General features: G+C 43.2%; 1 long non-coding RNA gene across 1 annotated transcript; it reads right to left on the bottom strand.

Moving 5' to 3' along the window:
* Positions 1–346: 346 nt before the first annotated feature.
* LOC147361790 (uncharacterized) lies at positions 347–22,697 on the bottom strand. Its single transcript, XR_015138261.1, has 2 exons — positions 22,481–22,697; positions 347–446 (listed from the first exon to the last, which is right to left on the bottom strand). It is a non-coding gene; the product is annotated as an uncharacterized LOC147361790 (long non-coding RNA).
* Positions 22,698–23,860: the final 1,163 nt, after the last annotated feature.

Below are 23,860 nucleotides of genomic sequence, written 5' to 3'. Positions count from 1 at the left end.
ATCCAGACAAACCAAGGAGGGTCAAGGCCACCATATGAGTGACCTCAATGGACCCAAAGTGTGCAGCAGCCTAGCGCAGCAGAACTCCGGGGAGCTGTGGCAGAGAAACCAGACTCATGCAGCCTTTGAGAATCTTAGTAAGTGTCTGTTTGCTGAAATCAATGGCATAATTTGGCGGGTCCGCTGTGATGCTTTTTGTCCTGGATTCTGTATCAAAACTATTGATTAGCTTCCCCAGTGACAAAACCTCACCACCTCCTTGTGTTTACTGTGCTGTTTCACCTTTTCCACTTTTAGTCCACAACTGTAAAAGTATAAAGAAAAATGAAAGGCCAGAACAAATACAGACCAGAAACGGAAAACTTCATAACTCACATCAGTCCCATGAAGAGTGCTCTTTGCCACCACTCAGCTTCCAGCTTCCATTCTGGGGCTTCTTTATTTTCCTTTTAAAAGATTCAGAAGCATTACTGACTTAAGGTTGTAATATGTTGGGATCTCCCCTCAGATACATTTGGCAGGTATTTATGTTTGGGGAAATCTTTTGACCTAATGGAGAAGGCAATGGCAACCCACTCCAGTACTCTTGCCTGGCAAATCCCATGGACAGAGGAGCCTGGTAGGCTGCAGTCCATGGGGTCACTAGGAGTTGGACACTACTGAGCGACTTCACTTTCACTTTTCACTTTCATGCGTTGGAGAAGGAAATGGCAACCCACTCCAGTGTTCTTGCCTGGAGAATCCCAGGGACGGGGGAGCCTGGTGGGCTGCCATCTCTGGGGTCACACAGAGTCGGACATGACTGAAGTGACTTAGCAGTAGCAGTAGCAGTTTGACCTAATACCCACCTTATTAATACAGTGAGACTGTAAGCTCCATGAAGTAATGTGGACATGGGTATTAACACAAAGATCTCCTGAGGCCACATCCTCCCCAAGACACAATTTTCCACTGATTTGCCCTCCACCCAACCAGAGTGGTAGACTCAGGACGTGTGTCTCCAAGGCATGTGCTCATGTACTCAGTCGCATCCCATTCTTTGAGACCCCATGGACTGTTGCCCTCCAGGCTCCTCTGTCCATGGGATTTTCCAGACAAGAATATTGGAGTGGGGTTGCCATTTCCTCCTCCAGGAGATCTTCCTGACCCAGGGATCGAACACGCATCTCTTTCATCTCAAGCATTATCAGGCGAATTCTTTACTACTGAGCAAGCTGAGAAGCCCATGTGTCTACAAACATCTACCATTTAATGAAGGAGGAACAAACAAGGAGCTAGAGAAGAAGGGTAGATACCACATTTGCCCGACTCTGATTTTTCCATTCCCCAAGAAATATTCCAAAAAGCCTCTTTGGGTATATGAACATCTTAAGAGTATCCTCAAATTTTTGATAAATTTTGTTAAAATGAAATAAATTACATGTAAAGGGGGGGAAGCGATGGCTAAGCTGATTTATTTCCATTATCAGAATTTTTAACATTCTTCAACTAGAAACTTGTTCTCCGTTTTTTTTTCCTCCCTCCATATCCACTCAGTCATGCAGTCCTGGGTTAACATTTCTGTTAACAGTATCCCTGGAATTCCTTTTCCATTACTAGTTTCTATTTCAACTATTTCCATTTCTTTTACCTTCTCTTTACTCTCAGAAAACAGCAGTGGTCCTAGACCTGAATTTCTATGTGTATTCTTTCCTCTTAGCCCTAGCTTCTAAATTAATCCTCCTAACGCACTTTCATCAGGTCACTCCCCTGCTCTGAAGTGAAAGTGTTACTCTCTCAGTAGTGTCCGACTCTTTGCAACTCCTTGGACTGTAACCCACCAGGTTCCTCTGTCCATGGGATTTCCCAGGCAAGAGTACTCCAGTGGGGTTGCCATTTCCTCCTCCAGGGAATCTTCCCCAACCAGGGATTGAACCTGGGTCTCCTGCTTTGCAGGTGGGTTCTTTACCACTGAGCCACCAGGGAAGCTCCCCGTCCTCTGAAACCTTCCATAATACCCCAGTACCTACAAAATGATGCCCAAAAGCGATACAGAGCTGCCCCCTGGTGGCCACCTGGTGATTCATGGCACTAGATTCTAGACTCAACCTAGGCTTCAGAAAATAATAGTTCTCATGGAAGATGGAACACCTTTTTATGTTCTAAAGGTCAATGGCGGGAAATTAAGAAGGTAGAAAGAATCCTTCTCTTTCACCTCTGTGGAAAAGAGCACCCATGAGGAATAACCTTATGCTCCCAAGGACGTTAGTCTTCCCATATGGCTCTTTTAGAAGCTTACCATGCCCCCTAGTCCCATTGCATTTGACTAGACTTATTTCTCAACTTAGACTCAGTGACCAGAGGGGCTTGGGTTACTGAAAGTGAGCAAAAAGTCATGAGCCTATTCTACGTTTTATTCCAACTATACTAAAAATTAGAGCAGACTGTCTCCAAATTTCATTGTCTATGTTTGTAAATGGTAGATACTGGTCGTGGATGGGGACAGTTTTCATGTAATTCAAGAAAATTTTTGTGCGTCAAGAATTCCTTGTTCTCCTATTGGAGCAAGAATCAAAGCTATGGTTTTTCCAGTAGTCATGTATGGATATGAGAGTTGAACCATAAAGAAGGCTGAGTGGCAAAGAATTGATGCTTCTGAACTGTGGTGTTGGAGAAGACTCTTGAGAGTCCCTTGGATTGCAAGGAGCTCACACCAGCCAATTTTAAAAGAAATCAACCCTGAATCTTCATTGGAAGGACTGATGCTGAAGCTCCAATACTTTGGCCACCTGATATGAACAGTCAACTCATTGGAAAAGACCCTGATGCTGAAGGAATAGAAGAAGGGGGTAGCAGAGGATAAGATGGTTGGATTGCATCACTGATTCAACGGATATGAATTTGAGAGGGTTCCGGGACCTGTTGGAGGACAAGGGAGCCTGGTGTGCTGCAGTCCATGGAGTCTCAAAGAGTCAGACACGACTTAGTGACTGAACAACAACATTTCAAGAGCAAATGTTTTACGACTGCTGGATAAGTTATAATTCCAGGTATTTTATAACACAAGGATTCACATATTATAAAGACAAAACATTCTGGTCCACTAAAAGAAAATTATTTTAATATATATTAATTATGACTCACACAGTGAATTTAACATTTGGAACTTTATGAAAAGTTGTGTTCTCTTTGTTTTTGAATAGCAGGGTTTTTTTTTCCCCCCTGCATGTGTCTGAACACGCAAGAATGAAATCTGCCTGATTTATCTGTACTCTAAGAACATTCTCCTTTAGTCTAGAAGTGTAAACCTCAGATATTGGATCATTGCCGGCTTAAGCTCACAGATCATTGTAGAACTGAGTGAATCTTGTCTTAATACTGTTATTAAAATATGAGTTATGGTAAATTTAACATCTCAACTGTAAGAAACCTCAGTCGCCATTAGGGCTGGAAGGTACCCATGTACTAATGATACTCAGAAAACCACAAGGAGGTCTGCGGCCACTGCCTTTGCGCCTGTGATTGGTCTAATATTTAGCAAGCATCTGCTGAATGAGGGGATGTATAGGGTACAGTAAGACAGAGGTGTGGATATTAATAAGAACTGTGTGAGGAAGTTTAGTTCTCACCCAATATCTGTCCTTCACCCTACCATATGAAGATATCAAATTGGTTTCATTCTACATGTACTGATTTATTTTCAGTTGTGCTGGGTCTTCATTGCTGCACAATCACAGTGAGCTGAGAGTGACTCTTCACTGTGGTACACGGGCTTCTCATAGAGGTGGCTTCTCTTGTTGTCTCCAGGGCCCGAGGGCTTCAGGACCAGGGATAGAACCCACGACCCCTGTGTTGGCAGGTGGATTCTTATCTACTGTACCACCGGCCAAGTCCCTCTACATGTATTTTAAAGGATAAATATGTACTTTCACATGTGAATACTACTCTGTCTGGCATTTTTGGAGCACTTGTTTATCTACTAGATATTATCTTCAAGGGAAATGGATTGACACTTTTTTGAAACCATCCAAAGATACATGGTCTGTTTATCCTGCTAGGCTGAGTATACAAGTAAATAAAAAAATCCAACTAAAATATAATTCAAATCAAAAGAAAAAAAAAGTAGTAGATAAAGATAGGTAGATGAAATGTGATCTCATTATAAAGGTATTGATTTAGACTCTGGTCACCTAACCCTGCTAGAGTAATAAGGACTGCATTTACCTACCTGCCTTAATTTTCAAAAGAAAAAAAGCATACAAAAATACACAACACTTTTTCAGATTGTGGACAGCTGGTAGTGTAAGACATTAAGCTTTGAGAGAAGCTAAACAGGGTGAGTCCCATAAGTGGCCTAGCTCACTCTTGCCTCAAGCCTCAAAAGGGTTTTTGAACACAACTGAGGGACAAGAAACCCCAACAGAGTTTGATAGAATCTGGGGCTCCTCTTGTGGCTCAGCTGGTAAAGAATCCACCTGCAACGCTGGAGACCTGGGTTCGATCCCTGGGTTGGGAAGATCCCCTGGAGAAGAAAACGGCTACCATCTCCAGTATTCTGGCCTGGAGAATTCCATGGACTATTCCCTGGGATTGCAAAGAGTTGGACACGACTGAGTGACTTTCAGTTGAGTCGAGGACACAGCTGAAAATGAGGAGACCAGGCCAGCTAGAGTGAGCAGGGCAGAGACCTGTAGAGGAGAGAGGTGCAGAGAGAGGAAGAGCTCAGAAATCCACAGAGGTTTCCTGCTTGAGCCCTGAAGAGCAAGCACATAAGGAAACTACTGAGGCCAAAGAGCCACCTGAAAGAAGCAGGAGGAACAACCCTCAAGATCCCCCAGGTTTAGGAAGAGCTCCCTCTTTTTCCTGCCAACCAGAATGAAAAGACTTCATCCTACAAGGGGCAAGGAGGAGAGCCTTCAGAAGGGTATTACTTGTCCATGGGATTCTCCAGGCAAGAATACTGGAGTGGGTAGCCATTCCCTTCTCCAGGGGGTCTTCCCAACCCAGGGATCAAACCCAGGTCTCTGACACTGCAGGCGGATCCTTTACCATCTGAGCCTCCAGGGAAGCCCATATTACCTGAGCAGTGCTGCCAAATTAGACACAGACTACAAGCTACTCTGGACCTGCCTAAGGATGCTTAAAAGCAAGACTCAAAAGGATCAAACTGATGCCAACCAACTAATTGCACCCCAGAGCAAAGCCCAGAAATATTTAAAGTGGTACCAAAAAAATAAATAAATCTGTATTCCACACCATAAAATTCACAATATTTGGCATTTAAGCAAAAGTCACTAGGCATGGAAAGAAGAAAATAGGACCTATGAGCAAAGGGGAAAAAATTAACACAAAGAATCTTAATCATTTTGGGTAGTTTGTATGTTTCCTGAAGGGAAGGGTATAGGGGTCCCAGGGTAAGAAATGTAGGATTTTAATGTGAAAAAAAAAAAAGGAAACTCAGTTGAAAGGTTTGGGTAGAAATGTAGACATGAGATAATGTTCTTCTCAAGAGCTGCTGCTCTTGAAAAAGGAAGATGGGAGATCTGTTTTAAATGTGTGAACCATGGGGCTTGCATATGGCAAACCATGAAGGAAAAGGTGTTTAAAAGCGCCATTGTTTTTTTAATTAATGTAACTTGGGAAAGAATGTTATCATAAGCCAACGAAGGAACGCTGGAAGATGATAAGATCAACCTTGGATGTGTTGAGTGTGGTATCATTGTGGGTCACAGCCCATTGAAGACCAGCCATAGGAGACAAAAAAAATAAAAGATGGAGAGGGCAGAGTGGATGCCGCCACCCTCTCTTCCTGCTTTCTGGGAGTCAGAAGCCCCAAGGCATGCAGCTTTGCTGCTACCCTATGCCTTGCTGAGTCCTCCAAGTTAAATTCAAAGAGGAAACCCCAGTCGACAGCACAAGGCTATGGAAAAGCTGTTTCTAAATACCCTGTAATTTGGCCGGGAATTCCCCTACAATGGGGCTCCTGGGAAAGCCTGAGAGCTGGTGACTTGCATCCTTTGCCTCAGCTTGTAGACCCAGGCTGGTGCTCACATTTCCTCTCGGGGCCCTGGTCTGAAACTCCAGGTCACTTAGCCCTTCTGGCCCATCTGTGCGGGTTCTCTGCAGACTAGCTCCAGGCACGTTCCATCCTGCCTGGGCCTGGTGGCTCCCACCCTCTCAACCTGGGCAGAGTGAAATTATTTCTGGTGAGGCGATTTTCCTCCCAGGGTGCATACTTCATGCTCTAATCTAGGGCCCTGGTGCCTGGTCAAGTGAAAACTAAAAAGTGAAAGTGTTAGTCACTCAGTCATATCAGACTCTTTTGTGACCCCATGGACTACAGCCCACTAGACTCCTCTGTCCATGGAATTCTCCAGGCAAGAATACTAGAGCGGGTTGCCATGCCCTCCTCCAAGAGATCTTCCCAACCCAGAGAGCGAATCTGGGTCTCCTGCATTGCAGGCAGAGTCTTTACCATCTGAGCCACCAGGGAACCCACAGCTTGGCTAGGAGTCCACCAGACCAGTGATCTGTCATTTATTCTGGACTTCTGTTTTATTAACTCAGCTTCACCTGGTTGCTCAGTACTGAAGGCTCTTTGGCATGCCTTCCCCCTAAATGTTCGACGTAGTTCGCTTTCATCAGTATTCAGTCCATATTGTGGAAATAAAAAGAGCCATGATCTCCAAAGTGAAGCTTCTCCTTCACAAGACTTCCTGCAGATAATACTTATATCACCTCTCAGGGATTTATCAGTCTGGGATCAGAGGACTGTAGACTGTACCTATGAGTTTCCACAGGAATCTCAGGTATTTTGTTTTGTGCATATTTGAAACTATTATTCTGAGAAGGTAGCTATAGGTTTCATCCAACTTCCAAAAGCATCTGTGGCACAAGAAAGGAGAAGAAATCCAATAACAGCAGTTGTCCCATAACAGAGCTCTCTCTTCATTCATATATTTGAAATAAGGACTAACTAGTAAGGCATAGGGGCTTCCCAGATGGTGCAGTGGGAAAGAATCCACCTGCCAATGCAGGAGATACAGAGACTCATATTCAGTCCCTGGGCCAGGAAGATGCCCTGGAGGAGGAAATGGCAACCCATTCCAGTATTCTTGCCAGGATAATCTCATGGACAGAGGAACCTGACAGGCTATAGTCCATGGGGTCACAAAGGGTCAAACATGACTGAATGACTGGGCACAGTAACATATAAGGTGGGAAGAATGAAGAGTAACAGGATGCCTAAGGCAGAGTCCTGGGCAGTCCCATCTACTTTGGAAGAATAAATAAACCGTATATAAGAAATCTATATGAAAGCTGGACAAAATCACAATCTGTCATATCCCCCTATTCTCTTTTCTTCATAGATCTAATAATAGTTGGCATCATCTCATTTGTTTCTACTTTCCTTGTCCTTATTGTCTATCTTTCCTATCAGAATATATCTTATTCTCTCCATTTCCAGACCTAAACAGTGTCTAGCTCATAAAGGAAATTCAGTCAAGATGTGATGGCCATAGACATGAAGAAATGAACAGAAAGACAAGAGCAACTCTAAGACTAAACTACATCCTGGCAGTACCATGGAAAAACAAAACAAAAACACTCGTTTTGCTCCTCATTTCTAGGTATCCATTTCTTTCTCCCCCCGGAAAGCTCTCACTGAGAGAAGCCACTTATATTCTGTCCTACTCTCCTGTCCTATTCTCTGTCATCCAGGGGATTCCAGGGAATTCCCTTCACCCCATGCTGTGTTCTCTGTTTTCTTCCTTTGTCCTCTTGAAGCCCGTTCTCACTCTGTTCTCCATGAGTGACCACCCTTACCAGACAGCCCTCACCATGAGTGACCGCCCTCACCAGGCAGCCACTGGAAAGGTCATTCTTCCCTCAAGCAGCTGCAGCCCCCAGAATTTCTAGTGGGCAAAAATCTCCTAGCCACACATACTTGAAAGGCTAAATTAATAACATAATGCCAACAAGCGCCTCTAACTTCAAAGGCGGGAAGGACCCGTGGGCCCTGGAGTTGTCAAGAAAAACTTCATGGCAAGAGTGTGACTTGAGCTGGTGCTTGAAGGATTAGGTTTCAAGGAGTTCAGACTGGTGGCCTGTCCCAGGGCAGGGCCCCAGGCAGGACAGATCAGCATTTGTCGCGCTCACTGGGTGACGAGCCAGACTGCTGGAGAAGGGAATTGGAGCTACTATTTAAACAGGCCCAGAAGGATACTCAGCACTGTAGGTCCATTCACAGCTTGAGTTCAAATAAAACTGAACTTGAAATTCTCTAAGTAAACTTCATCACCTCTCAAACACTTATCCCTTCAGCACACCATGGCATGTTCCTTGATTTATGAAATCTTTAGAAGGTGCTAAAGGGCCTGAAGGAAGATATTCAACTGCAAATTCCTCAGTGCCTCCCTCTCTGGGACTCTACTCTGGCAGGAACGCTAATTGTTATTGTTGCTCAGTCAGTCACTCGAGTCTGACTCTTGGTGACCCCGTGAACTGCAGCACACCAGGCTTCCCTGTCCTTCACTGTCCCCTGGAGTTTGCTTAAACTCATGTCCATTGAGTCAGTGATGCCATCCATCCATCTCATCCTCTGTCGTCCCCTTCTCCTCCCGCCTTCAATCTTTCCCAGCATCAGGGTGTTTTCCAATGAGTCAGCTCTTCACATTAGGTGGCCAAAGTATGGAATGCTAGTAATGAACATTTGCCATGAAAGGTGCCCAGCAACTCTTCACACTTATTTTCTTATTATAATTCTTCATTAGAATTTTGCCTTTTAAAAACGTTTCGGGAAGGTTTTCTGTCCCTCTTTCATTTCCTCAGGTTCCAGTCCCCAAAATACCCACCTGCAGGACCTCCTGATACCTGAGCCTACAACCACTAGAGTCACTCTTACATTTCCAATGGGCAAAGACATTACCTGGGGCTTCCTAGGTGGTAAAGAACCCACCTACCAATGCAGGAGATGTAAGAGACACGGGTTCAATCCCTGGGTTGGGAAGATCCCCTGGAGGAGGGAATGGCGTTCCATTCCAGTATTCTTTCCTGGTGAGTCCCATGGACAGAGGAGCCTGGCGGGCTATAGTCTAGAGGGTCTCAGAGAGTCGGGCATGACTGAAGCAACATAGCACACACACACAGCATTGTTTGGAATGAGTGACATTGCAATGGCACGATTGACTCAATGGACATGAGTCTGAGCAAACTCAGGGAGATAGTGATGGACAGAGAAGCCTGGCCTGCTGCAGTTCATGGGGTTGCAAAGAGTCAGACATGACTTCGTGACTGAACAGCAACAATACCACAAACTGAGAGAGCACTTTGTTAGACCCAGCCTGGTCTCCTTAGATGTAGAGAAGTTCCTAAAGAAAGTGAGTAAGTGAAGACTGTGGGTAGAGTAGGACAAGAGAGGATGAAAATTTCACACCATGAGAAGGGGTGAATGTGAGATGACTGGGTAATGAGGGAGCTAATGAAGTTAGGGTCAGTGATGGAATAAATGGCCAGAGAGAAAGAGCTTGCCCCCAAGCCCAAGCTGAGTTTATTCCAGGCAGCTGTAGGTAGAACCAACCTAAGTGCTCCAAGCAACTGTTGGAGAAGTAATGAAACCAGAAGATGCCCTAGAACACATGATCTTAGAAAATATAAAAAGAGACTTTAGCTATGAACAAGACAGAAAAATTAACCCTGCCTGATTTTTCTACCATCTCAACAAAGCTCTTCTACATATAGAATAGAGAGAACAGCAGATTTCCATTCTTCCATAACCTTAGAAATCATTTCCAGGGATAATTCCCATAAGCATGCTCTCTGCAGTTTCCCAATCCTTCTTCCTTCCTCTTGGAAGCCTGTTGGCATCTCTCCTTTTAGACCTCAGCAGCCCAGACCAGCTTCTACCTTCTTCTGTGGTCTCAGCTTGGTCCCCCTGCCCCCATACCACCTTCAGCCCCAGCATAAATTCCCCGCAATTCCCTCCTCCCCATCCTCTTAAAGAACAACAGCTGGTTCCCAATATGAAGTCACTGGTCCCTTCTATCAACAACTCAGCTGGCGGCATGGAAATGCATCATTCTCCCAAAGATGTGAGTTTTAAAATTAATTTCAATTCCCCAAATCTACCTCTCAGACATAATCTGTACCTCTCATATAATCTGTGTCTTTCTCAATTTAGTAAGGTAAATGACACATTCTCTTCAAAGAACTACCTACGACCGATTCACGTTGATATTTGGCAGAAAACAACAAAATTCTGTAAAGCAATTATCCTTCAATTAGAAAATAAATTTTAAAAAAAAGAGAACAAAAAAGTTTTTTCTCAAATATGTTGGGTGTAACTCATGTTTTCTGATAAACCTTTTTGATCTTCCCTCTGTTAAAAATATTAAGTTGCTTTATGTATGGATATGTGCTGGTAGTTGGAGGTTTTTACTAGAAATTCTTTTGATCTGAATTTGAATCTCTCTGATAATTTTCAGTTTTAGGGGTCTAAGCAGTTTTTAAATGGAACGTAAAGATTCAGACTCCAGAGTCATGAGGACCTAAGATGGATCCTATCTCAACCACTTCCTAAATCTGTAATTTAGCAAGATGCCTAGCTTCTCTGTTTTGTAGGTTACTCTGTGATTAAATGAGAGTAAGTAATCAATTTTTGTATATATGCACAGCAACCAGCACAACAAAAGTGATCAATAAATCCGAGCATTCTTATTTTTTTAAAAAAAGAACTATTTGAAACTGATTATTTCCCTACCACATTACACTGATTTTTAGCTGTTTCTACTCTGAATAAAACAAATACCTTAAGTTCTATCTTTTCCTATCCACAATATGTACCCCAATTCTGAGCATCGCCTTTTAAAAATAAAATATTAATCGTGGCTCTTCTCTCCAGACTTCTTTTTGACTGTATGCATTTCAAATTTTCATGAAAATCTAAACAAAAACTACAGCGTCTTTCCAAAGCTGAATAGTTTCAGTTGAGTCACTTGCTTCAGACAGGGATCCCAGCATAATGAAACATGTGCTTGGCTCCTTGTCAAAAGAAATACTGCTTTCCTGTTCCTCTCATGGCCAGTCCCTCAGCCAAACATTGATCCCTGGGGATCTGTGAAGTTTCCACACCTCACTTATTTTAGAGCTTAAGAGAAGGAATTTTTCTAAAGTACCCAAGACTAAGTGATCGGTTTGGATAAAGTGCTATTATTTTTTTATTAGAATCATTCTCTGGGACAGCATCATTGCTTTCTTCCAATCACCTTCATACGTTTTTGACTCTGATGTGAAGATTAATTGAATATAATAAATAGAATTAATAGAATATGATAAACTGTGAAATAAACTGTTTCCTTTCTTGTTCCACCAACAAATCTCCTTGTCCTCCCAAGTTATATTTTGTCACTAAAATTAAAGATTCTTGCCTTAGAAATCCATCAAATCAACTATGGCACGCTGCATAGGGAAGGCGCATTCAATTAAGTCAAAACACCTTGGTTCTGTTCCAGAACCTGCTTCTAATTCTGCAGGCCTAATTCCACTGGGTCCCAATTTCCTCGTTAGTAAAATGAGTAAGGCAAGCTATGATTACCACACTCTTTGCAAACTTCATTATTCATTCATTCAGTATTTAGGGAAAACCTTCAATGCCTACAATGGAGACATAAAATGTCTCCAGGAGCCCACGGAGCAAATGAGATGGAGAAACAATATCCACAGAGGAAAAGGAACTTGGAAGATACATATGGAAGAAATGTTCCCTAAATGTTCCTGGAGATGGGGGTGGGGCAGGGGAGTGCAAAAGAGAGGTCTAGTTAGACAGGGACTTGTGGAGTTAGAGATGGTCTGGCAAACAGAAAGGACAGGATGAGGGGCTGAGGATGGGGAGAATGCCAAACACAGAGAACAGACAACAAGACAATATACTGTTAGTTCTTTAGAATTTGTGAAAACATGACATAGGAGAAGGAATGACACTTGGGGGATGGTGGAGATGCCGGGGTTAGTTGGAACTCAGTGCTTGGTGAGGAAAGTCAATAGATGGTGAACCAGAAAGAGAAGCTGGGGCCACATTGCATAGGAGCCCTACATGTATCAGGGTTTCCACTTAACCCGGGCAATGGGATGCAGTGAAGGCGCTGAAGCCTGAGAGCATGGTGGCAGCTGGGTGGGGATAGACTGCGGATAGCAGGTCTGGCAGTGGCAAGATCAGTTGGGATACTCCTGCAGAACCTAACCAAGAGAAAAGGCAGACCCAAGATAAGGAAGTGGCAGTGAGGATGCAGAAGAGGGGCCATATATGACACAGATTTCTGACCATTAAATATGGGTGGAGAGAAGAAACTGAGACCATTGGATGTTGGTCCCTCTCATTAAGATGACATGTGAAGGTGGAGGAGCCATTATGAAGGCAAGATGAGATGTTCAACTGGGGCTGTGTGGTGCCTGAAGTGTCTTGAGAGTGTGCAGATGGAGCTATCCATCAGGCGGTTATAGTCAGGTCTGGAGTTCAGGAAATGGGTCAAGACTTGGAGGTTAAAGACTTGTGATTGCCAAGGGGGAGGAGAGATGGTGAGGGGATGGAGTGGGAGTTTGGGGTTACCAGATGCAAACTAGCATATATAGGATGGATCAACAACAAGGTCCTACTATAGAGCACAGAGAGCTATATTCAATATTCTGTGATAAACCATAATGGGACAGCATATTTTGTGTATATATATGTGTATGTGTATATATGTGTACACACACACACACACACACACACACACATACAAGAAAGCAGCAGAGGATGAGATGGTTGGATAGCATCACCAACTCAATGGACGCTAACTTGGGCAAACTCCAGAGATGGCTTATTGTGCTGCAGTCTGTGGGGTCACAAAGAGTTGGACATGACTTAGTGACTGAACAACAAATATATGTGTGTGTTTGTGTGTAACTGAATCATTTTGCTGTAAAATTAACACAACATTGTAAATCAACTATACTTCAATTTAAAAGAAAACTGCCAAAAACAAAAAAAAAAGACTTAGAGGTTAACCTGGACATCCATAATAGCATCTAGATGGTAGAGGTGTATTGACTTTGCTTCTTCTCCCCTTAACGTTTTTCATACATCCCCTGCACAGTGCTGCTAGGATTAGAATCTCCAGAAATGCTTTTTAGGTTGACTGATTGCATGAGTGGTTGTGGTATTCCTACTTGTCAAAAAATCCATAGGATGGAAGGCAGCTTTCTCTTAAAATCTGAGGAAGGGACCTGGACTTACACACAGAGGGAATTCTTTTGGAAGGGAAGTAATTCCATCTTTTGGAATGAAAGTAAATCCTAAACAAAGCATCCCTGTCTAATATCACATCCCAAGACCATTTCCTAGAATCCTTAGAGCAAAATATCCATGAGTTATTGGAGTTAAGAGTTCAGTGGATTGAGAAAAATGACAGAAAAAATACAGGCAGGTAGAAGGTAGAAGGTAGGTATATCTGAAAGAGTACACCAATGAATGTGTGATCTAAACATGGGGATTCATTCTCTCCATTTAAACATCAAACTGTGTATTTAAAATTGGTGTCATTCGCAGATGGAGAGAAGAGACTCGTGGACACAACGGCAGAAGGAGAGGGCAGGTTGAATTGAGAAAGTAGCCCTGACGTATATATACTACATGTGCAAAACAGATAGCTAGTGGGAATCCGATATATAACACAGGGAGCCCAGCCTGGTGCTCTGTGATGACCTAGAGAGGTGAAATGGGAGGGGGAGGAAGGCTCAAGAGGGATGGGATATATGGCTGATTTGCGTTGTTGTACAGCAGAAACCAACACACATTGTAAAGCAATTGTCTTCCAATTAAAAATAAAAAGTAACTAAATAAAAGTTACTTGATAAATTTAATATAGTGAATAAAATTGGTGTCATTTACTACATGTGTGGGGCTTCCTTCAGCAGGCAAAGAATCTGACTGCAATGCAGGCGATGCAGGAGACACAGATTCCATCCCTGGGTTGGGAAGATCCCCTGGAGGAGGAAATAGCAACCCACTCCAGTATTCTTGCCTAGAGAATTCCATGGATAGATTCCATGCCTAGAGGAGCCTGGTGGGCTACAGTCTATGGGACTGCAAAGAGTCAGACATGACTAAACAACCGAGCATGCGTAAGTACTTACTGTATGTGCATGTGGGAAGTGCTGGGAAGGTGCAGTGGTTTTCAGCCTCAGTGGGACAGATGTAAATGGTGAAAGGTGATGGATGGAGAAAAAATGGAAAGACAAGTTTCCAGGCATCTGTGCCTTTGGAGGGGAAAGTTTGAGGCTAAAGTTTAAGGTAGAGAGATAAAGGTAAGAAGGGACACAAACTTCATATCCCCTGCTCATGCTTCGAAGAAGGTAATGGAACCCCACTCCAGTACTCTTGCCTGGAAAGTCCCATGGACGGAGGAGCCTGGAAGGCTGCGGTCCATGGGGTCGCTGACAGTCTAACACGACTGAGCGACTTCACTTTTGCTTTTCACTTTCATGCACTGGAGAAGGAAATGGCAACCCACTCCAGTGTTCTTGCCTGGAGAATCCCAGGGACAGCGGAGCCTGGTGGACTGCCATTTATGGGATCACAGAGTCGGACATGACTGAAGTGACTTAGCAGCAGCAGCAGCTCGTGCTTAGAAAAGGATGGCTTCTTTTTCTAAATACACTGAAAACGTTCATATGGCCCATGATTTAGATAATAAAATTTCTATCAGGGTTCTTCCAAGCAACCTACCTGCTGGTAGTTAAAGTTATGAAGCCATGAAAGTGTTTTCCAAAGAAATAGATGAGTGAGATGGAAAGAGGGTAAGGATAGAACACTAAGATTGGCTCCTAAATCGTTTCAGTTAACAGACCATTTGAGAATCTGTTTATCTATGGATCTTCTCCCCCAGGGAAAAAATGTTAACAAATTTTAGCATGGAATTTAATGGGGTTCACTGACTCCAGGATTCCAGGATACCAAGTCAAGAAGAGGAAGGAAGAGGACACACACAAAAACAATTTCCACCCTTCCATTTTGCTGTTATAAACCAGTCTTTCCAAAAATGCTAATCGTCAGTAAAAGAGACCCTTGGGGGTTTTGTTTTGTTTTTCCTGCCATTGAGAAGCTACTACAGTGTTTCTATGCTGAAGAGAGAGACACTGAGAATTTGACACTCTTTGTACAAAACGTATATGTCAATTATATTCCAACAAAACAATGAGTATGCATTCTTTACTTGAGATTCCATGCATACACAAAACATGGAAAACTACAAAGCAATCAAAATAAACTACCGATGCATGCTATCCCATACATGTATACCATTATATTAAACATTATATTATGTCAAAGAAGGCACAGACAAAAGACCACACATTGTATGAATCCATTAATATAATGTCCACAAAAGGGAAATTTAGAGAAACATAAAGCAGATCAGTAATCACCTAGGCTACTGGGAGTAGGAGCAGATCCCTCCTACAAACAGACACAAGGGAATTTAAGTCACTAAACTGAACACTTATGGGTGAAAATTCTTTGTACAATACACCTTGATAAAGCTACTTTTCAAAAGATGTCTCCAGAAACAAACCAGCACCTGAGGATTTTCAAGTGGAGCATTGATGTTTGGTAGGCATTATTTCATGCTATTTGGAATTTACTTTATAAAATCCTCCTGTATTAAGTTGTGGACAATCAGATTGTTTCTTTTCAAGGAATCCTATTACATCAAGCCTCTGGACTGAAGTTACAATTGCAAAGGAGATTAGTCTAACAACTCTCTTCCATTAAGTACTCTAGAAATGGCTGCACTAACTTCCTGTGGTCAGGAGGGAACGTGTGATCATGTGCAGCTCATGTTCCATGGGGATGACTCCTTTGTGCTACTCTTCCATGGAGAGTTGAAGTGGTTTGGCATAACATAAATAATCTTTTTGTCCTTGGTAAGAATTTGCTTAAGTAGAACCATCATCCTTATGCCATTAGGTTGAATTTTAGGACTTAGTCTTGTTTTGCTGGCTTTCAGTCCATTTATATTTGGCTTTCTTAGGAATTAACCACAAACCATTAGTGAAAACAATACAGAGGCCTGGAGAATCATACAGAAAGTCTGGACAAAAGCAGTCAAGGAAGTCCTCAGCAAAATTTCTCAGAAACTTTTTTCCTTGATTTCTCCAAGGACACAGACAAACACCTCTATTTTAAAAAATCATTAAAAAGAAAAAAAACATCTGAAACTATTTCCATGGGAAATCTCTGACCTCTCCTCAGCTTCCCCCCTCCCCCACTCCCTGCTCCATGACACAACACCCCAGCAGATGTACGTGGAAAAAGGCCAAGACTGTATTAATTTTGAAAAGAAAAACAAAATTTAGTCCTGTTGTCTATAAAGAGAGGAGAGCATGGCAACCCACTCCAACATTCTTGCCTGGAGAATCCCAGGGACAGAGGAGCCTGGTGGGCTACAGTCTGCTGCTGCTGCTGCTGCTAAGTTGCTTCAGTTGTATCCGACTCTGTGCGACCCCACAGACGGCAGCCCACCAGCTCCCCCATCCCTGGGGTTCTCCAGGCAAGAACACTGGAGTGGATTGCCATTTCCTCCTCCAATGCATGAAAGTGGAAAGTAAAGTCACTCAGTCGTGTCCGACTCTTAGCGACCCCATGGACTGCAGCCCACCAGGCTCCTCCATCCATGGGATTTTCCAGGCAAGAGTACTGGAGTGGGGTGCCATTGCCTTCTCCGGGGCTACAGTCTATGGGGTCATAAAGAGTCAGACAAGACTGAAACGACTTACATACACACACAGGTCTGTAAAGAAAGAGGAAAGATCTAGAAGTATCTTTTAAGTATAGCTGAAGATTCTACCTCCAAGATTCTGATGAATGCAGTAGGGAGGGATGTTGGAATACTTTGACAAAGGGAAAGACTGTCTTTAGAAGAGTCTGACATAACCCTCAGGTGGAAGAGGCAGGATATGAGGATTCCAAGTAAGGGTGAAGGGCAGCACGTGTTCTCTGAAAAATCTACCTACATTCGTTTGCCCACTGCTGTTTAGTTGCTCAGTCGTGTCCAACTCTTTGCAACCTCAGGGACTGCAGCCCGCCAGGTTCCTCCGTCCATGGGATTCTCCAGGAAGGAATACTGGAGTGGGGTGCCATCTCCTTCTCCAGGGGACTGTGGGGATCAAACCCACATCACCTGCATCATGGGCGGATTCTTTACTGCTGAGCCACCTAGGAAGCCCTTGTTTTCCTATAAGAGTTGGATATTTCCTCAATACTCCCACCATATCACTCTGAATATAGCTCCAAAGAATAAATGTTTTGGTGTTGGTCACGATGGATTGTTGTCCTTCTTCCTCTAGAGATACAACTGTGATGTAACACACGGCTCTCTCTACAGTTCCTGGCACACTGCCTTTCAAAATGTGTGTTCTAATGTATCCGATAAAACTGTAGAAAGGCTCTTATAGAAGTTTTTATAAACAAAAGTAACTATGGAGTGAAATTAATTTATTGGAACAATTACATTGATTAACAACCCATTTTACCAGGAGGAAGAATATTATCATTCAGATTTTTCCAGCAGGGCTTCCCTGGTGGCTCGGTGGTAAAGAATCTGCCTACCAATGCAGGAGACACGGGTTCAATCCCTGATCTGAGAAGATCCCACATGCTGCCGAGCAACTAGGCCCGAGCACCACAACTATTGAGCCTGTGCTCTAGAGCCCGCAAGCCGCACTACTGAAGCCCTCGAGCCCTAGAGCCCATCCGCAACAGCAGAGAAGCCACTGCAGTGAGAAGCCTGCGCACTAAGGTTAGAGTAGCCCCAACTTATCTCAACCAGAGAAAAGCCTACGCAGCAATGAAGATCTAACACACTGAAAAATAAATAAGTAAATAAATAAAATTTTTAAAAGACATTCCAGCAGGTTTTGTGCTCAATAGCCACAAACTTGTTTTTGCAAACCAGTTGCTTATATGAATGTGCAACATATATTTGCCTTTATCACTAGGCGTTTCTCTAATTAATGTCATGTCAAAGAAATGTTCAAGCATGCCTTCGTAATGTTCATGTAAAATTTCTTCCTGACCATTACTTTTTGTCAAATCAGGATTTGCCGTATGTAGTGTGCTTCATTCTTTGTATTGTGCCTTTTATCTATAGCTATTGCCACCTGTTTTGCAAACCAGCCAATCTGTTGTGGTGGTGTCAATATTTGAAGTTATATGATAGTTTCTCTTTATAGATCAAAGGCACCATACCAATATTAAAATACAGTTTGATCCTACAGAACATTTTATAATTAGATGCAACGTGCTTTTGGAAAAGCCCTATAAAATGTGCCCAATAGTGTGATAAACCATGCCTGTGAGGTCATCTCTCATTCTGCATAACTCTTAACTCAGCAGCATGATTTTCATAGGAAAATTGAACTCTAATGACAGAAGGTCACTAGTAAGAGAAGGAAGGGGAAAAGATGCAATCAGTTCCCAATACTTTTATAAAGCTGGTTTTCATTACACTCAAAGCATAGCAAGGGGAGGTATTGATTAAATAAGTTACCACTAGTTATTTCATCACATAGTTAAACAACAGGAAAGCTAGACCTAAAAGCAACTGATACAGATCTGCCCATGAACACATAGCAGGGGAAGCGGCCACATTCCAGTCTCTGCCATTTGGTGACACCTCATTGAAAAAGAGATAAGGAACAAGAGAAATGACTGTGAACTTTCTTTATCCCAGCTAGTTAAGAGGATGTTTACTTCCACTCACCTTAATGACTACGTATCAGTAGTTTCTCCATATCTGATCTAAAGTAAACAGATCTTTTTATGATTTATTTCACTACAATTTCAGTTTTTTATGAAGACTCCACTAAGTCTGAAGCCTGGAAAGATGTGAATGGTCCTTAAGCAACAGGGGAGCTCAAATGCCCAAGCAGAAAGACAGCATGGTTCATTGTTCAAACACCTTTTTTCTTAAGTGATCCACAGTGATGGCAGGAGAGAAAACGATGTGTCTTAGACCTGGCTAAAGTTAAACGTGCTTTAATAAAGACCCTGGGAGAGGACTTCCCAGGTGGTCCAGTGTTGAGTCTGTCTTCCAATGCAAGGGAAGCAGGTTTGACCCTTGGTCGGGAAACTAAGGAGAAGGCAATGGCACCCCACTCCAGTACTCTTGCCTGGAAAATCCCATGGACGGAGGAGCCTGGTGGGCTGCAGTCCATGGGGTCGCTAAGAGTCAGGCACGACTGAGCGACTTCACTTTCACTTTTCCCTTTCATGCATTGGAGAAGGAAATGGCAACCCACTCCAGTGTTCTTGCCTGGAGAATCCCAGGGACGCGGGAGCCTGGTGGGTCGCCGTCTATGGGGTCGCACAGAGTCGGACACGACTGAAGCGACTTAGCAGCAGCAGCAGCAGCAGGGAAACTAAGATCCACATGCCTCAAGGCAACTACTGAGGCTGTGTGCCACAACTAAGACATGATGTGGCCATAAACAAATAAATAAACACGTACAGCTTTTTAAAGAGAGACTACAAGAGAGGAACTCAAAAGAAGGCTCGAAAAGCTGTCTTGGAGAAACTCAACCAATTCTACTCATTTGTTAGGTATCTCAGAAGAAAAAAGTGGGGAAATCTACAATTGAAAGTCATTAATTCTAAAATATAATGGTCGACTATAATTCAAAGTGTTGAATTAAATGATTTTGTTTTTATTTTTTTAATTTATTAAATGACTGCTTTTAAATCCATATTTCAAGGTATATATAATTTATATGCTTCTTTTCCTAAATGTACTTTTGGAGAACTATTTGATGCAAAGGGGATATGAGACACTTTTTACTAAATCTTGTGTTTTAACAGGTAAAGATAAACCTAAATTTATTCTAAACTCAGAATAAATTCAGCCTTCCCAGGTGGCTTTAGTGGTAAAGAACCAACCTGCCAATGCAGGAGACATGGGTTTGATCCCTGGGTTGCGAAGGTCCCCCGAAGGAGGGTATGGCAACCCACTCCAGCATTCTTGCCTGGGAAAATCCTATAGACAGAAGAGCCTGGTGGGCTACAGTCCATGGGGTCACAAAGAGTAAGACACTACTGAAGCAACTTGGCATGCATGCACGCACAGAATAAATTCAATTAAAACTGGATTTTGCTCATGGCCAACTGATTTCCTCATCCCTTGAGTTGATATTTTAATTCCATAAAAGAGCTGTGAGGTTGTAAATTGCTGCAGCTGCTGCTGCTGCTAAGTCGCTTCAGTCGTGTCTGACTCTGTGGGACCCCATAGATGGCAGCCCACCAGGCTCCCCCATCCCTGGGATTCTCCAAGGAAGAATACTGGAGTAGGTTGCCATTTCCTTCTCCAATGCGTGAAAGTGAAGTCACTCAGTTGTGTCCGACTCTTCGCTACCCCATGGACTGCAGCCTACCAGCCTCCTCCACCCATGGGATTTTCCAGGCAAGAGTACTGGAGTGGGGTGCCATTGCCTTCTCCGTGTAAATTGCTAGGCTTCCATTTATCCAGTGTGCTGCTACTTTAGAATAACCTTTTCTCTCTCTACCCTAAAAATCAGCACTGTTGTATGAGGAGCAAGCTTGGAGTCTATTAAGCAGACCAGTATCACTGGATCATATGGTAACTCTAGTTTTCTGAGGAACATCCGTAACGTTTTCCATAGTGGCTATGCCAATTTACATTCCCACCAATAATATATCTATTTCTTTTTCATATGTAAATGTTTATAATATGAATTCTACCATATTAATGTGTATTCAGTCACTTCAGTCATGTCCAACTCTTTGCAACCCCATGGACTGTAGCCCACTAGGCTCCTCTGCCCATGGGATTTTCCAGGCAAGAACACTGGAGCTTATTGCCATTTCCTTCTCCAAGGGATCTTCCCAACCCAGGGATTGAACCTGGGTCTTCTGCATTGCAGACAGATTCTTTACCATCTGAGCCACCAGGGAAGCCCCATGTTAATAGTTTCTAGTAATTGATATTCTCTCTTTCTCCCATTTCCTAAGCTACCAAAGTCTAGACCTTAAAATATGTACTTGGTCAAGCTTCTCCAAAAATCACTCCTTACAAAATGAAGTTTACTAGATATTCCAAAATAAGACTCAGTTGAAGGGATATGTGCTTAACTTCCTACCTTGCAGGAAGATGGTGGCAGTTGAGCTTGGACCAGTATCATTTTTTTAATAACAGCTTGAGATAGAATTCATATACAATAAACGTCACCCCTTCAGTGTATACAGTTCAATGATTTTTAGTATATTCAGAATTGAACCAGGTGCAACCATCACCATTATCTAATTTTCGTACATTTCATCACCCCCAAAAGAATCCCTAAACCCATTAACAAGGACTCCCCACCCCTCACCACCTCCAGCCCCTAGCAGCCACCAATCTATGTTTGGTCTTGGCACTCTTGTCAAAGCACCATGTTCTTTGAACGACAAATCTGTACCAAGTAAGCTTCATTTTTCTTCTCTTCTTTTTCACATATTTAAAATTTTCTGAACCATTTAAAATTTCTATGTTGCCCTGAATTTCTCCTTGCCTGTCCATCTTAGCGATACTCTTGTGCCAGGATTCTTCAATTCATCTATACACTCAATGTCTTTTTTTTATTATTATTATTATTATTATTATTATTACTCTAACTCCAAAGCTCAGAGGCAACAGCCCTTTTATTACCAAAACAGGCTAAGTGAGGAAACTAGTTGGTGTTTAAGAGTCTGGGATTGGAAGAGAAAGGACAGGTACAATGAGAGTGTGCCTTGACTTCAATTTCACAAGCCACCCCCACCCCCAGCTCTGTCTGGTACCTTTCCAGTTCTCAGCATCTGAAACAATGCCTGGTGTCTGGCACCTCTGGCATAAATCATCAATGAGTAAAAGAAAGAATACACATATTTCTTTATGACAGGTTTACGGATTTATCCCTCCCTTAGAGCTCCCCAGCTCCCCAGTCAGTATCCTTATTTTCCTTCAAAAATTACCTATTACATAGCATCCTGGTGCTGTATGTAATATACAGAGATATGTCAACTTGGAGTGTGTTTCCTAGATGGCAGCATTCAATGAATTCTCAGAATCCTTCTCTTTGGTGAACACCAAATTATGAGGAAGGCTTTCAATTAAGTCCCCCCAAATAATGGCTTGTACACTTTTCCCCACTGCAGATGAAAATATAAATAGCTTCATTCACAAGCATCGGTTCTCTCATTCATGTTTCTTGGCATCTCTTTCCTAGCTCACCCCGAGACTGTCTCCTTCAGTGTGTGCAGAGGATTCCAACCTCTGTGATGTTCTTCCATGCAGACAGGTGAGGGGAAGGAATAGAGGTGTGGGGAAGGAGCCTGCAAGTCTCCACACAAACCTTCCTTTCAGTTCAAGCATGAAAATGGAGATAAAAAGCCAAACCTGCAGACACACTGAACTCGGCGGGAGCCAAGAGTTACCTTTGAGATTGGCAGTTCCAAAAGGCATCAACAGGAATCCTTCTGGTAATTACCAGTTGGGAAATGTCATGCCATTGATTGTGACAGACACGAAGCAGCTGCGCTTTGTTGAGGGCGAACAGGGGCCGGGCCTGAGCAGTAACGACAGCGGGCCAGCTGCGGCCTGTGCCCCACTTCCTCCCCACAAACCTCTCTCCCTCGGCGCTTGCCAAGCACGGCAGCGATTAATCACCCTGGAGAAGTGGATCTAACACGGCTGCAATTGCCTGTTGAAGATTAACTGAGTCTATCATATTTCCAGCCAGATTCAGGGGCTGGGGGTGGGGTGGAGGTGAAGAGTCTTTTTATCAGGGAAAGATTGTCAGTCAAATGAATTGCAAAGATCTCATTCCCATTCCGACTGAAATTTAAAGACTCTTCTAGCCAGAAATCCTGATTGTTGAGTGAGAGACACAGAAAGGACACACATATTTGCCTTGGTGAATTCCTGGTGTGGAATCAAAGGTGAACAGTGCAAGCTAATACAGGTGGCCCTGTAGCCTAAGTTGTTGTGCAAAGATCCATTTGTACATATTCTGCCTATTGTTTGTATAAACAGTTCTTCTGCACCAATGCCCTCGTTTCCTGGGTGAATTGCAGTCTAGGTCAGGGATCCTGGGCCACCAGCCTCACCCTCAGGGGAAAGCGGACCTCCCATTGAAGGGCTACCCTCCTCCCTCTGAGAAAGCCGCTGCCTCTGAAAGTCACAGGGCCTGGGCAGGGGAGCTGCTCAGGCCACACACTGCAAAACCAGCGGCTGCCAGGGAGATACGTGGAACTCACTAACTCCATATGCCTGAGGCGGAAAGTTTGCATGACCCCAGTTCTGGCTTCTGGGTGACAAGCAACAGGCATTGCCTCGGGTAGCTCTGGAATTCCCTTGCTTTTTTGTCTATGATCCAACAGATGTTGGCAATTTGATCTCTGGTTCCTCTGCCTTTTCTAAATCCAGCTTGTACATCTGGAAGTTCTCGGTTCACCTATTATTGAAGCGTAACTTAAAGGATTTTGAGCATTATCTTGCTAACGAAGGTTGAGCACCCAAGAATTGATGTTTTCGAACTGTAGTGCTGGAGAAGACTCTAAGAGAATCCCATGAATAGCAAGATCAAACCAGTCAATCCTAAAGGAAATCGACACAGAATATTCATTGAAAGGACTGATGCTAAAGCTCCAATACTTGGGCCACCTGATGCAAAGAGCTGACTCAGGAAAAGACTCTGATGCTGGGAAAGACTGAGAGCAGGAGGAGAAGGGGACAACAGAGGATGAGATGGTTGGATGGCATCACTGACTCGATGCACATGATTTTGGGCACGCTCCAGGAGATGGTGAAGGGAA

This window comes from Bos grunniens, chromosome 12 (genome assembly GCF_055505025.1).
Source record: "Bos grunniens cultivar Pamir isolate PY7600 chromosome 12, Bosgru_T2T1.0, whole genome shotgun sequence".
NCBI classification, from domain to species: domain Eukaryota; kingdom Metazoa; phylum Chordata; class Mammalia; order Artiodactyla; family Bovidae; genus Bos; species Bos grunniens.
The sequence above is the reverse complement of the archived record's forward strand: the minus strand, read 5'-3'. Positions and strand labels throughout refer to the sequence as shown.